This window comes from Rhipicephalus sanguineus, chromosome 10 (assembly GCF_013339695.2).
Source record: "Rhipicephalus sanguineus isolate Rsan-2018 chromosome 10, BIME_Rsan_1.4, whole genome shotgun sequence".
Taxonomy (NCBI): domain Eukaryota; kingdom Metazoa; phylum Arthropoda; class Arachnida; order Ixodida; family Ixodidae; genus Rhipicephalus; species Rhipicephalus sanguineus.
In genome coordinates this window covers 120,017,677-120,030,130 of record NC_051185.1, presented here as the reverse complement: position 1 = coordinate 120,030,130, position 12,454 = coordinate 120,017,677, and the positions used below count along the sequence as shown (strand labels likewise).

At 43.3% G+C, this 12,454-nt stretch overlaps 1 long non-coding RNA gene across 1 annotated transcript; it reads left to right on the top strand.

Moving 5' to 3' along the window:
* Window positions 1-8,282: 8,282 nt before the first annotated feature.
* On the top strand, window positions 8,283-9,692 carry LOC119371706 (uncharacterized). The gene is made up of 3 exons (XR_007417811.1): window positions 8,283-8,411; window positions 8,981-9,263; window positions 9,490-9,692. It is a non-coding gene; the product is annotated as an uncharacterized LOC119371706 (long non-coding RNA).
* Window positions 9,693-12,454: the final 2,762 nt, after the last annotated feature.

Sequence of the window (12,454 nt, the reverse complement as noted above, 5' to 3'; positions counted from 1 at the left end):
ACACGGATTGCGGAACCTAATAATAAGTGGTTCATGTAATCATAGGATCAACTGCCGGTGAGGGAAATTATTAGGTGTTATCTTGACCGCGAGCCGGTGACCAGAACAATTAGCGAAGTGTACATTTCTGCTTGTCTATAGGATGCTACCTCATGGTACTAATTAGACTGCGCGAAATTTTGCGAACGAGCCCCTAAATTATTTATTCGTTTCCAGAGCTGTGTGGACATTCATCATTCCGCTACGCAAGCAGACAAAGTAAATGAGTCGGAGTCGGGAAAAAACGAGATGTTTATATGCTGCACAGCGATACACAGAATAATATAAACAATGACGAAGAGAATAAATACGTAGCACGCATATATTTAGGAACGATCACTGGTTACGGCACAACGCAAGTAGCGAGATGTTTATAATGGATAAAAAATTAGGACAACGCGCGTCGCGATTATCTAACAGTTCAAGAGCATACGCTTAACAGTGGCTAACTAAAGCAAAAGTTCAAACTAAACAAAGGCTGGCATACAGGTGACAGGGCAACGGTCACAAGTCTCAAGAGTGAAGGAGTAGAGCAGACCCGCAGTCTTCTTGCATCGGATGGGATTGCAGAGCAGTTTTTTTCGGGAGTCTAGTTCTGCAGACAACTCTCAAGCAGATTGATCTATACCGTCGACTTTGTTGCAGACGCTGGTTTGGCGTCTCTTCCTGAACTAGTCGTTCAGATAGGGTCAGGCTGCCAGGAGCTCCTGGGCAACAATAAAAACTTATAGGTTCAGCTTCTGTGACATACTGGACAAGACTAGACTGCTTACCAGGACTGCTACCAGGACTGCTTACAACCCTCCGCTTAAAATATCTAAGATGTTTATCATTGTAATATCTCGCGTGAAAATACGAACAATTATGGCCGTTTACAATCACGTGTTAATCATACAGCTTTAAACATGAATGGACTTGAGCTGTTAACAAAAATATGCTATGCTTACACCATAAGTATTGAGTTGTAAGGCCATGCATTGGAGTTAGAACGAAAGTGCGGCATTTTCTTGTGCTGACAAACATGTTCTTTTAATTAGAATATCCGCTGTTCATTTTTTTTTGAAGACGAAACCTTCTTAGACGAGCGTTCAGCATTGTAAGGCCCCCACATTTCTTCATTATTGGAGCAATAAAGAGCGCGAAGGCTTAAAGGTCGCGTGCGGCATTTCCAGCTCTGTGTTTGTGCAGAGACTTCAATCGCTCTGCGGGAAATACCACGCGAACACGTACACAACGTAAGTACATAGTATAAGTGTGCAATATATCTTTTTATTCAAGCTACTGTCTACATTTAGTGTTCAGCAGGCTGAGTTTAAGTCTACCTTTCAGAAAGCCTCATTTACACACGCTGGTTTCCCGGAATTGCACCGTGAATTCGTTTGCTTAATTGCAACGTAATGGGTAAATGTAGTAAGTAGAAAGTATGATCAAAACATGCGTACAAAAAGCTTAGAACCTCCAGTCCTCGAAATTTAAGCTATTGTCCTGGGGTACAATTCACATTAGATGAAACTAGTATGAAACTAGAGTATCCGTCTGCAATAATACATAAATGCATTTGATGAAAAATCACTTTTTTCGTTTTCAGTTCTGTATGATACTTAATCGCATTCTTATACGTCAGTAAATGAATATGGTTGCAAATGGTGGCCTTATGGACAAGCTGTCAACTGTTAATTAGGCCAAGGGGATGGCCACATAAGTAGGGACATCATGATGGTATTACTTTTATTACGAGTGACTAACATTTATGAAAGATTTATTTATAGTGAATATTCCGTAATGGTGTTGCGAAACTCGATATCCTTAATTTTATTCTTGGGAAAGCAGTTGTCTGTGTAAACGGAAAACATTTGTGTCTAGGGGGAGAAACGTGCTTCACAGCTGCCGTTATGCGCGGCGTCTGCACATATTATCAACCACGGCGCTGTTTTTCATATGCGCGAACACTGGTACAACAATGATTAGATGTTTCCAGAAGTCTCTTCAATCATGCAAGCTTTGGAAAACGCGGCCAGGCAGACCAAGAAAACGCAGTCGGAGACTGGGCGAAAATGGTGTGCGTACCATATTAGTGTTTGCAGCCTTTAAGCAAATTGTTTTAAGCGAGCTTTTTAAAACAAATTGTGTTATAAAATTTAGGAAAGTGCATCCGTGCATTCGTTAGCGTCGAATGGCGCGCAGTTCATATTATTGAACGTTGTATTAGGTAATCGCATTTACTTGAGCGGGAGCGAACATATGTCCACGACTCTCGGTCGTGCTTGCTTTTGGTGAGAACTATATTCTGCACAGAAAACACGAAGCCAAGTCGCTTCGAGCTCAGCAATTACCTTTATGTTGCCCGTCACCTGCAACACATAGCCTAGTGTAACAGCGACAAATTCGAGATGCCACAAACAGTCTTTATATTGTTTCTATCGTCTAAGAAATGCTTGTTTTATACATGAACAAAAGAAGGGGAACTTTAGGCCTCGTTTTGCTTTCTTAGACACAATTTAAAGAGAACCATCAGGCAATCAAGCCACACAGTCCCAGGTTTAGGTGCACATCAGGTTCAGAAAAAATATCAGGTTAGAACTGCAGGATAAAGGATTAATATCTTTGACACGTTTTGGCGCATCATGACATACCGTGCAGGTCAAGCTCAGTGGCATTTAATGCTTTCATATTTCACAATTGCAAGTGTTATACTAGCAATTATGCACTTTCTTCTTGTGCATTTCACAGTGCCATCAATATGCAAATAAGCTACGCCCACTGGATCTTGTTATCGGTAAGACAATACTACTTCATGGCATTTTTAACGAAGATATTAGGGACAAGGCTCTTGTATCGGTAGGCTTGGTACATGACTTGGTCTCTGTTGCCCATATATTGGTCAATGTAAGACATTCTGCTTCAGAGAATTTATGTATGATTAAAATTTATTGTTAGAATAAACAATTTTAGGATGATTGGCCTATATACCTACCCGCCAGTAGCGCAAGTAAGCCAGACAGCATTCCTATGAAACTCGCAAAGGCTCTTGAACAAAAGTTGATCAAAGTCATCTCCAAGCTGTCGCACAAAATTTTTAAAATGGCAGAAGGGCCAATAGACGCCAATAGACTGGAAGAGATTTATTTATTTATTTATTTATTTATTTATACATACACACTGCATCCCTATTCAGGGCTATAGCAGGGATATGACGTTATATAATACCAGGCGACAGAAAAAAATTAAAAGAAGTAACGCAACTGGTAAAGGAAGTACACTCTATTTATGCCACTGTATAAACAGGGCGACTCGAAAAGATGGAAAAGATGTCAGAAGCCTTTGTATTATTGTTTCATTGATTATCACAATAGTTATGACTAAGTTTGCTCCTCACTGCTCCAAGTATATTTTAGAGAAACAGGCACTCCCGAAAACCCTATATATTTACTGAAGAACACGAACACTGCACAAGAAGCCTTTCGCTGTAGAAATGTTGGTAACGCCGATTGATTCAATGTTTAGTAATCATTCGGGAAAAGTTTTATCCCTTTACCATGCTTTTCTAACTGATACATTCTATTTGAACTAGAAAATTGATAAGGGAAAAGGAGATATAGGGATGAAAATCGGTTGAAGAATGTTAACCAACTATAGATATGCAGACGGCATTACATTCGCAGCAGGAAGTATACAAGGCTTAAAAACAAGGATTGTCAAGGTTAAAAAAAAAGAAAACAGCAAGAAAGCTGGTCTTGTCTAAAGCCAAAAAATGACTAAAGCTGTACGACAATAGGTGCAGTTCATAGGATTGAGATTGATATCATCATAATAAATGTTGTAGGACACATTTTCTTAGGATATCGAAAAACGCTGACAATAGTTTGTGCGACTGCTAAACGTTGGATAATCATACCGTATCTACTGCGGAAGCCTGCAAAATTCTGATCGCTGGTGAGAGTGATAGGCAATGCAAGGTTAAAAAGTCCGTAGCATACAACCATGCGTGACGCCCACTACGGCGACTACTACTACTACTACTACTACTACTACTACTACTACTACTACTACTACTACTAATACTACTACTACTACTACTACTACCACTACTACTAGGGCGACGGTGCAGAGTAGACTAAAAGCTGTTTCACATGCCGCGATTACAGCGAAGAAAATCGCTCGGTTCACTCTATCCGTTCTGTTCGCAACCGCCGCTAATGGCGGTTTCGTTTGACATGGAATGCGAATGCTATGCGATTTTCGTTCTGGGACTGGCGCAGCGCGCAAAGTTGCTTGCTGCCGTTGTTTATGGCAGACACTGCATAATTTTCGATTGTAATGTAACAATCTGTGCGTTATGATATTCTTAACTTTTCATTGTTCATGTTTAGGTACCGTTCAGTATTATCTTGTTTTTTTTTTTTTTTTTTTCGCTGCATAACTTCGTAATATGGAGTAGCCGAGGCAATATGGACCTCAACCTCTCCACAGCAAAACAGTTAGAACAGAACAGAACAGAACATCACCGGTAGCGAAGCGCACGCGTGTTTTGTCATTTAAACGCACTTTCCAATCTAAATTCACACGAGAATACGCAACAACGGCCATAATCAAAACAAACTCGGCGCAATTTCGACGGGTCTCGACTGAAAAATCGCTCCGCCGCTGCGAACAGAGCGAAACATTTCCGACATGTTGCTCGCTCGCTGCTGACAGCGGCGGCGAGAGCGAGCGGCCGGTTCTTTTCGCTGCGAGCGAATTCGCAGCCTGAAAATAGCTCTGTTTTGTGTCATGTGAAACGACCTTTAGACAGCTTCGCTTTAAAATGAGAGGCTTTTTGCTCGATGCTACTTAACCCCAGTGTCTTTGCAGCAATCAAAGCTACTACTAATGATCATCATCATTACGAAAAGACATCGCTTCCTGATGAATTCAGGTTGTTGAAGTAGCGTTGCATGAAGTCACTTTTTATTGCGATAGCAATTATATGGACAGTCTCGGCTGGATTTTGCCGTCGCCGCCGTCATGCACCGTATATGTATAAGTATGTATATATATATAAAAGCCCCAAAGAAAAATAATTAAGAAAAATGCTTACGAAGCGCGGAATCGAACCAGGGACCTTTTGCTCCGCATCGAGTTGCGCTAACCACTACGCCACGAAACTCAGATCCTTGACGTAGCTAACGGCGAGCGTTATATGCACACCCTTTACCGCTGGACGGACTCAGAGACGGCAGGCGCTTATAAGCGTTTCTTCATTACCAGCGAGATGGCGCTAGGAGCGCGACGGGCGCATTTAAAAGTCGTCGGCGAGCTCGCTCGCTTCTTATATTTGCGCAGGGAGAACCTTGCCCTTCCGCTGTCTGCTCGCGCGGTTTTCTGGCGGTGAGGAAAAGAGGGTTGTTTCAAGCTTTCACCGTGGTGTCCGCGCTCATGTTACGGAAGTTACTCGAGCTGAAGGGACGCCGATAAACGAACAAACAGACGATGAGCGCGAACTATCAAGTGTCACAGCTCGACACTTGAAGCACGCTAGTTTGCTTGGCTGCTTCGGCCGCCTTTGCAACAGGAGCGCTGTTCAAACTGAGAGTATCCATTGGCGAGCTTTACTTCGTATAGCATTAGTTTCTTGCTGTCGCATTCATTGCTTTGCCGTTGCGGCGAAACTGTGACTTTTTTAACACGAAAGTGTTTTATGCCGGGGTCCACCAAGACTTCAGTGACGTATTTCCGTCACGGAAATGACGTCGAAAAAATATACACAATCAGATGGCAAAGGAAAAAAGGTACCGCCAACGGGCATCGAACCCACGACCGCTCGGTCCGCAACAACAGATGCCGGGCACGCTATCCACTGCGCCACGGTCACAGACTCTGGACGCTCTACGAACGCGCCTTTTACATCTACCACTCTCCCGGTCGGCTGGGTGGTGGTGACCTCTGGGAGTGGTAACGTAAAGTAATTCGTCATTGCTGTGGCCTCCGCGACTAGCACCTGCAACGCGTTACGCGTCCGTCCCATTCGGCGCGTTTTCAATAGAAGTTGAATTTTGTCAATGCCTTAACACACCGCGAGGTGGCGACCTTTGCCCAAGCGTCGTAAAAGCGTCGGCCTCGCTTAGCATCACGCCAATACAAACCAAAAATAGCTCTCCGACGCGCACCTGCCTCACCTGGCTGTAACACCGCGTTCCATGCTCACGCGCTCGCCCCGAGAAAAATCGCGGCCGGGCTACCGGGGCGGCACGACGCGCTTGGCCTTTCCCTCTAGTCCGGCCGCTGTGTTCAATCACATTTTAACATGCCGCGGGATGGCGAACCAGTTCTACGTCCAATATGCGACACTCTTCTGGCTATTGCACCTCGTTCTCTTATTACGCTTTCACCGTTAACTACTACAGCTACCACAAGCGTTTGTTTAATCATTTAACATGGACGTTAGTCGTCGGGATGGAGATGTACCACCAATCATCATAGTGGGTGCATACACGTTAAACGGCGCCATTAGCTTCCAGACATCAATATACATTGTGCAAACTCTCTTATATCAATGTACAGTAATTAAGCATTCAGTTACTTCTCTAAGGGCACGCTTTACTTTCGTGTTATCCGATTCCTATGACGGAGGGATCAACCGTGTTTTTATTAAGCAATCCTTGCGCTGTTGCCGGTGCTTCGAATTTTAACATCTACCTCTTTATTCTAGGTTCTTACGCTCATGGTTAACAGAGGTATGTGTAGTTGCTGTTGTCTGCATTATAAGCGAGCAGTTGCTGTGTCGTTAGCGCCACGCTATCGGTAGGTGTTCACGGGAAACGTCAATAAGTGATAATCATAGACCAGCGGGCTCCAAATGTAGTAATGCTTATCTGCCGCAGCACTAGTAAGAACAGAGGTAGTGCTCACAATAGCACGCGTAGATATCTGAGGAGCGAGCGTTAACGCTATGGAGAGGCATACATGTTTTTTTTTATAATTTGGTGGTATATTTGACAAAATAGCTCACAAAACTGCGGGATAAACCCCGGTTGTGTACCAATTTTACACTCCTATCTATTTCGACATCTGTCGCCGAATTCAATAAGGTCCTTATTAGTAAGTTTTATGTGCAGTTGAACAACCTGATAGCAAGATATAATCAAAATTAGCTGAAAAATTTGTTATGAACAGCTATATAATACAAATTTCCTTTAATTCGGGAACTGATTAGCGAAAATTCAGAGCTATTCACATTCATTGCGCTATCATGTCTAAGCCGTGTGTTGTTGATTGAAATTGTGACTGAGTACCCTGTGCGCTTTTGTGTGGCATGTGAGGCTATGCACACGAACATATCACATCAAAATTACCGGACAAAATAAATAGAGGCTTAGGTACAATCACGACAACGCTTCGGCAAGTCTGGACGAAGCACCGTATCAACAGTGAACTGTCTGAAGCGTACAGATAAATCGAATACATCCCCCATAAATAATCGGGCAATCGTTTTCTCTGATTGAGTATGAAAACGTAATACGTCTAGCAACTCACTTATTATAAAAAACACGCCATTTCTGCAAAAGTGAGCAACACACAGAAGTCTGCGTGGAGTTCTTGAAGGCGACAGCGCTGAACAATTTTTTTACAGCATGAAAATGTCCTTAGAGCACGCGTCTCTAAATCAAAAAAGCACATTTTCATTTGCCGAGCGTTGAGCCAAGTTAGATAGCAGCGCTTGCTTTTCTCAAAATTTTCAGAATGCGGGGCTACGTGAACGCTTGTAGTGTGTAAAATTGTCGTTATCGTATTTACGCGTCTCCAAGGAGCTTTCATAATTGTTGGACATTTGTGACCTCCGAGAATATGAAAGTATCGGCATTGGTGTGTCACAAGTCCAAATTTAAGACAGAGATTGAAGTTCTGCTAACTGTCCTCGTGTTAGGGAGGAGCGTACTTTAATGCATTCCGTGTTTGTTGTCGTAATGTATATCAATCAGTGTGAACGTCATGTATGGCTGTGAACGTGATATACTTGTTTCCAAGCTGCGCATGTGACATCGCTCTTCAAAGCATTAACTTGCATCTTTCCTCTGTGGCACCGCGTAATGTGTGATCGAATTATAGCTGCCGTGATAGGTTAATGCGTCGATCGATTGATTGATATGCAGCGAAGCATTTGTTGTATATTTTATGAGGCGTTTTGACCAATTTTCATACCAGTAAAATCGTGCAGGCGATTGCCGAATCCTTATACGTTTTCCCTTTCATTCGAACGCAGTTGGCTGCTTCCGGGTGAATTTGACACGCCTGGCCCAAATATACATTGAAAGGCAAAATACGTCAGGATATATCAACAGCTGGGGCCTCACGAATGAATACGAGTACTGGAAGAATCGGTCTTCTCAAAGAGAGTAAGCTGGTTTAATGTTTGTCCACGCTTTAATGACGCGTCACTTGGGTTTCGTTGACATTTAAAGGGCCACATTGAAGGGGTGGGCTATTGCAGTAGCGTTAATTTCTGATTGATCGCTGCTTGGAAGATGCTAATACTGGAGCGGTGCACGAAGTCAGCAGGAAGCCCGTTCCAACCTTGCGCAGTCCCGCCGAAAAAAGCAAATGAAAGTGAATGGACCAATCGGCGGGTACACAGCTTTCCCGTGGGAGGTGCGTCAGAATGACGATGAGTTGGCTAAATGGCGCGAGTGCAAGGTGACACGTGATATAACGTAAAGGGCAGGCTGATATCGCGAAGGCGGTATGGCCTCAATGTAAAGCTACATGTTAAGGTTACCACATTCAATATTTATGAATAACCATGGACATCAATAAAAAATCCGAAATGTGTTGATTAACCGAGAAGTTCTACATTGAAACGGAATTGTCTTGTGTCACGTCATTTTGGCTCTAGCTTTATTTTTTGAGATAATCGGCTTCTGAACACAACATATGGAACACTGCCACTTTTTTGCTTTTTTTTCAGACATCCAGTGGTTGCTGCGGTAGACTGGATGATATACGGTGACTGCTACCCACCTAAGTTTAGAGGATTGCCACAAACTAATTGCATTGGATATTTTTCGTGGTCCGTTCGTGAAGGCATATATTGTCCTTTCAGCCTTAAGGAAAACACTACGCTTCCGGTCAGGTATCCATGGCTAACTCCGGATATATTTGAGCTTAATCTAAATCATGAATACCTGTCGACAGTCATCGACATCTGGCGCTATCAAAGTGGCAGTATTGCAAAGAACGTGTTCTCCACGGTAAGTGATACTTCTGCATATTTTGTCGCTAGACGCTAGGTCGTTGGTTTGATTGCCGGCTTGTGCTGTCGTGTTATAATGGAAGTGGAGTAGAACAACCTCCGCTGGATGTGTGATAGGTCGCACAATTTTCGGGTGCACCTTGCTAAAGAGAACATAAAGCATCTTCGTTTGCGCGTGTGCACAGGGATTAGAACTAAATATTCTCGCTTGTCTTTTATTCCAGCAATGCCACTTCGTTGCGAAGGTAACCTTCGACGGCTACTTCGTATACAATCTCTCAAATCCAGAAAAAGCCAAATCAAACTGGGTTCCTGTCAATATTACTGCGCTCGCCAACAGTACCGACGGACTTCTTGTAGAAAGTGGCAAGTTGACGTACCATATGTGGGGCAAGTTCTTTCAGAATATCTGGTGCTACTGTTAGGACAATAAAGATAAAAAAGAGTGTTTAGGTGCTTCATGTATGTTTTTTGAGATATAATTACGGCAGTGCTTATGACGTTATCTTTAAACATTTAAACAAGACGAGTACGTTACCAAAGGTGGTCTATTGAACTGATCAGTAGCGTCCTAATAGAAGCAGGGTGTTGAAGTTCAAGAAGGCAATGCCAACGTGCGTCCCGGTTAACCATTGGACGAACAAATCTGAACTATCTCTCTCCTATCTTGTTGCCTTTTCATGTTCAATATTCGCATACGTATTTTGTATTTCCTTCATATCGTAGTTCGCGCACAAGCATGTCGACATTCTTTTGTTTAGTGTTGACACATGGGCAACAGTCATGCGTCAGTGTTCGATGACTCTTCCACTCAAGGTCTTTAAGATCTTCTCCACTTATCGCTGTTGCCGGCGTGCGCGATCGGATTCACATATTTCGGTGAGACGGGCTTTTCTAGCTCCACGTTGCACAGTGTAAGCTGTCATGAGCTCGCAACAGTCAATTTTTGTAGCGTAATCGTGTGACATCGCCGTCGCCGCCACCACCGTCGCAGCTATCGTGCACACTTATAAAAAAGGAACCAGGGTTCGAGGAGGACCAGAATCCAGCCTTACTGTCAGTAATGCGACAAAAGGGTCTAGTTGGTTCAAGGTGCCTTGACGATGCGCTTAGATGTTCGCGCTCGCCCTGTTAAACTATGTCCTGTGTGTTCTTTGTAGGGGTACCCTGCTATAAGCACATCTCAAGCCACCAGGATTTCTGCATGGCAAGCAAGGGCTATACCACAGAGGCACGCCAATGCTCAAAACTTTTTCGCAAAAAAACCTATACAAGCGTCATCCATGACGAGGAAACGCATTAACTTATGTATCACTGTGTGCAAGAAGAGTAGGTTCGGAAGAGGCGTCACATCAAGCGAATTGCGTAACGAGTGCGTGGTTTAAAGCTTCCCACCCATCGCAATGGGCTCGGCCACAATTCTTCAACATCTTTGTCATCATCCACTACAGCTACAATCGAATGTGCATGTACGCAGGTACGCGTATTGCCTTAGAAATACGTAGTGGGTCCTTCGCTACTTCGCTACTTCGCAAAATGTGATGCTTTATCACGTAGTGGCTACCTCGCCACTGTGCCTGCGCCCTATGAAAGTTTACGATAGCCTCTACGAAGACCGCGGTGCCGCATACTAATGCGACTGCTCCGCGTTTTGCGCAGGCTTGGCGTTTTCCTAGTCTTTGCCGGAAGCATGCAGGAGCGATATAGTTACTCTTTTATTTTAAATCGAACTGGTGGCAAGATATTTTCCTCGATGCAGTACATTAGCTAAAGACAAAAGCAAGCAAAACCACTGCTTACTTTATTGAGAAATATGTGTAAATGAATTTCACATTCAGAGTGCCAATCCCATAACATACTGGTTAGGTCAAAGAACAATATTTGATAACCAAAATGTGTTTAACTGGCTTAATTTCGAATTAGAATATACAGAGTTGTTAATAGAAGGCAATCCTGGAGTCTAGTCCATTCGTTCCGCGCTTTAATTGATGATAGACCTAAAAATTATAGACTTACTTACTGACTGTATTGATGAATTTAAGGAGAAACGTCGACACTTTATTCTCAGAATAGGGGTAAAAGAACGTACCGCTACGACAGTTTTCAGCGTAGGTCTATGAACTGTAGGTTTCCGTCAATGTCAAGAATGGACGTCGTCATCGTAAAAAAAAGATCGATGGCCATCCTGTCACAGTGAAAAGCTGTCTTGATGGCAAGGAGACATTGTTGAAGGAATATTGTTGAAGTTAAGGACATCAGTAGAAGTGAAAATTGGGTAAGTTGGTTACTATTCGTCACCGAAAGGTTTTGAGTCGCAGTGGCAGAAAGGACTTTCTCCTTTCATACTGCCTTTCCCGGGTAGCTTGCAACGCTATGCGCTACAAAAAGAAAGGTCATTTCACTCTTTTTTTGGAGTCATGATTTGCCACGTATATGAATCTCTTTAAAGAGGCAAGCAAACTCTCTTTAGAGACCTCGTCGGAGCGTCGCGGAACTTAAAGAGAGTGAACGTGTCTTTCTAAAGAGAGTCATTCACGTGACATGTCAGGATTCAACGAAAATAGTGACACCTGCTCTATTTTTTTAGAGTGTGGAAGCTACACTAGAAGTTCGGTTTTCTGTGTATACAATTCCGCATGTGCTGTCGTCGCCTTTCATGATTGTATATGCTCGTGGAAGGCGAGCACGAGTGTGCGAGTGAGGGGCCGCGACGGGTTGCAAATATTAACGCTACAAAACAAGAATATCAAAATGCTGAATAAATTTTATCAAGGTATAACAGCCGTAGAACAGAGCTAGCTTATTTATATGGTAAAAAAAAATTCCATTCATTACTCCGCCTAGAAAAAGCAAAAAAAATTGCATCCTGACTGGACCGAACTATTTCTTGGTGCTACATTGTCATTTCCTTCTCGTGGGCAACGCAGTTCCTTTTTTTTTGCCGTGACGGCAAATAAATGCTGGGCATTGGGCTCGCTTTGTGTGTATGTTTCTTTCGCTGGCCGCCGTTGGAATCGACAACACACAGTGCGACAATACTACTTGACTTAGGTGATATAGATTCCCAGGCTGAGACCTTCAAGAAGCTCGTCTTCGTTGCTCTGTGTCTCGTGTCTTACCTTGCGCTGTGATCACAGTTTGAAATGGAATACCAACTAGCCCGTACCCAGACATTCAAGAAGACTCGCA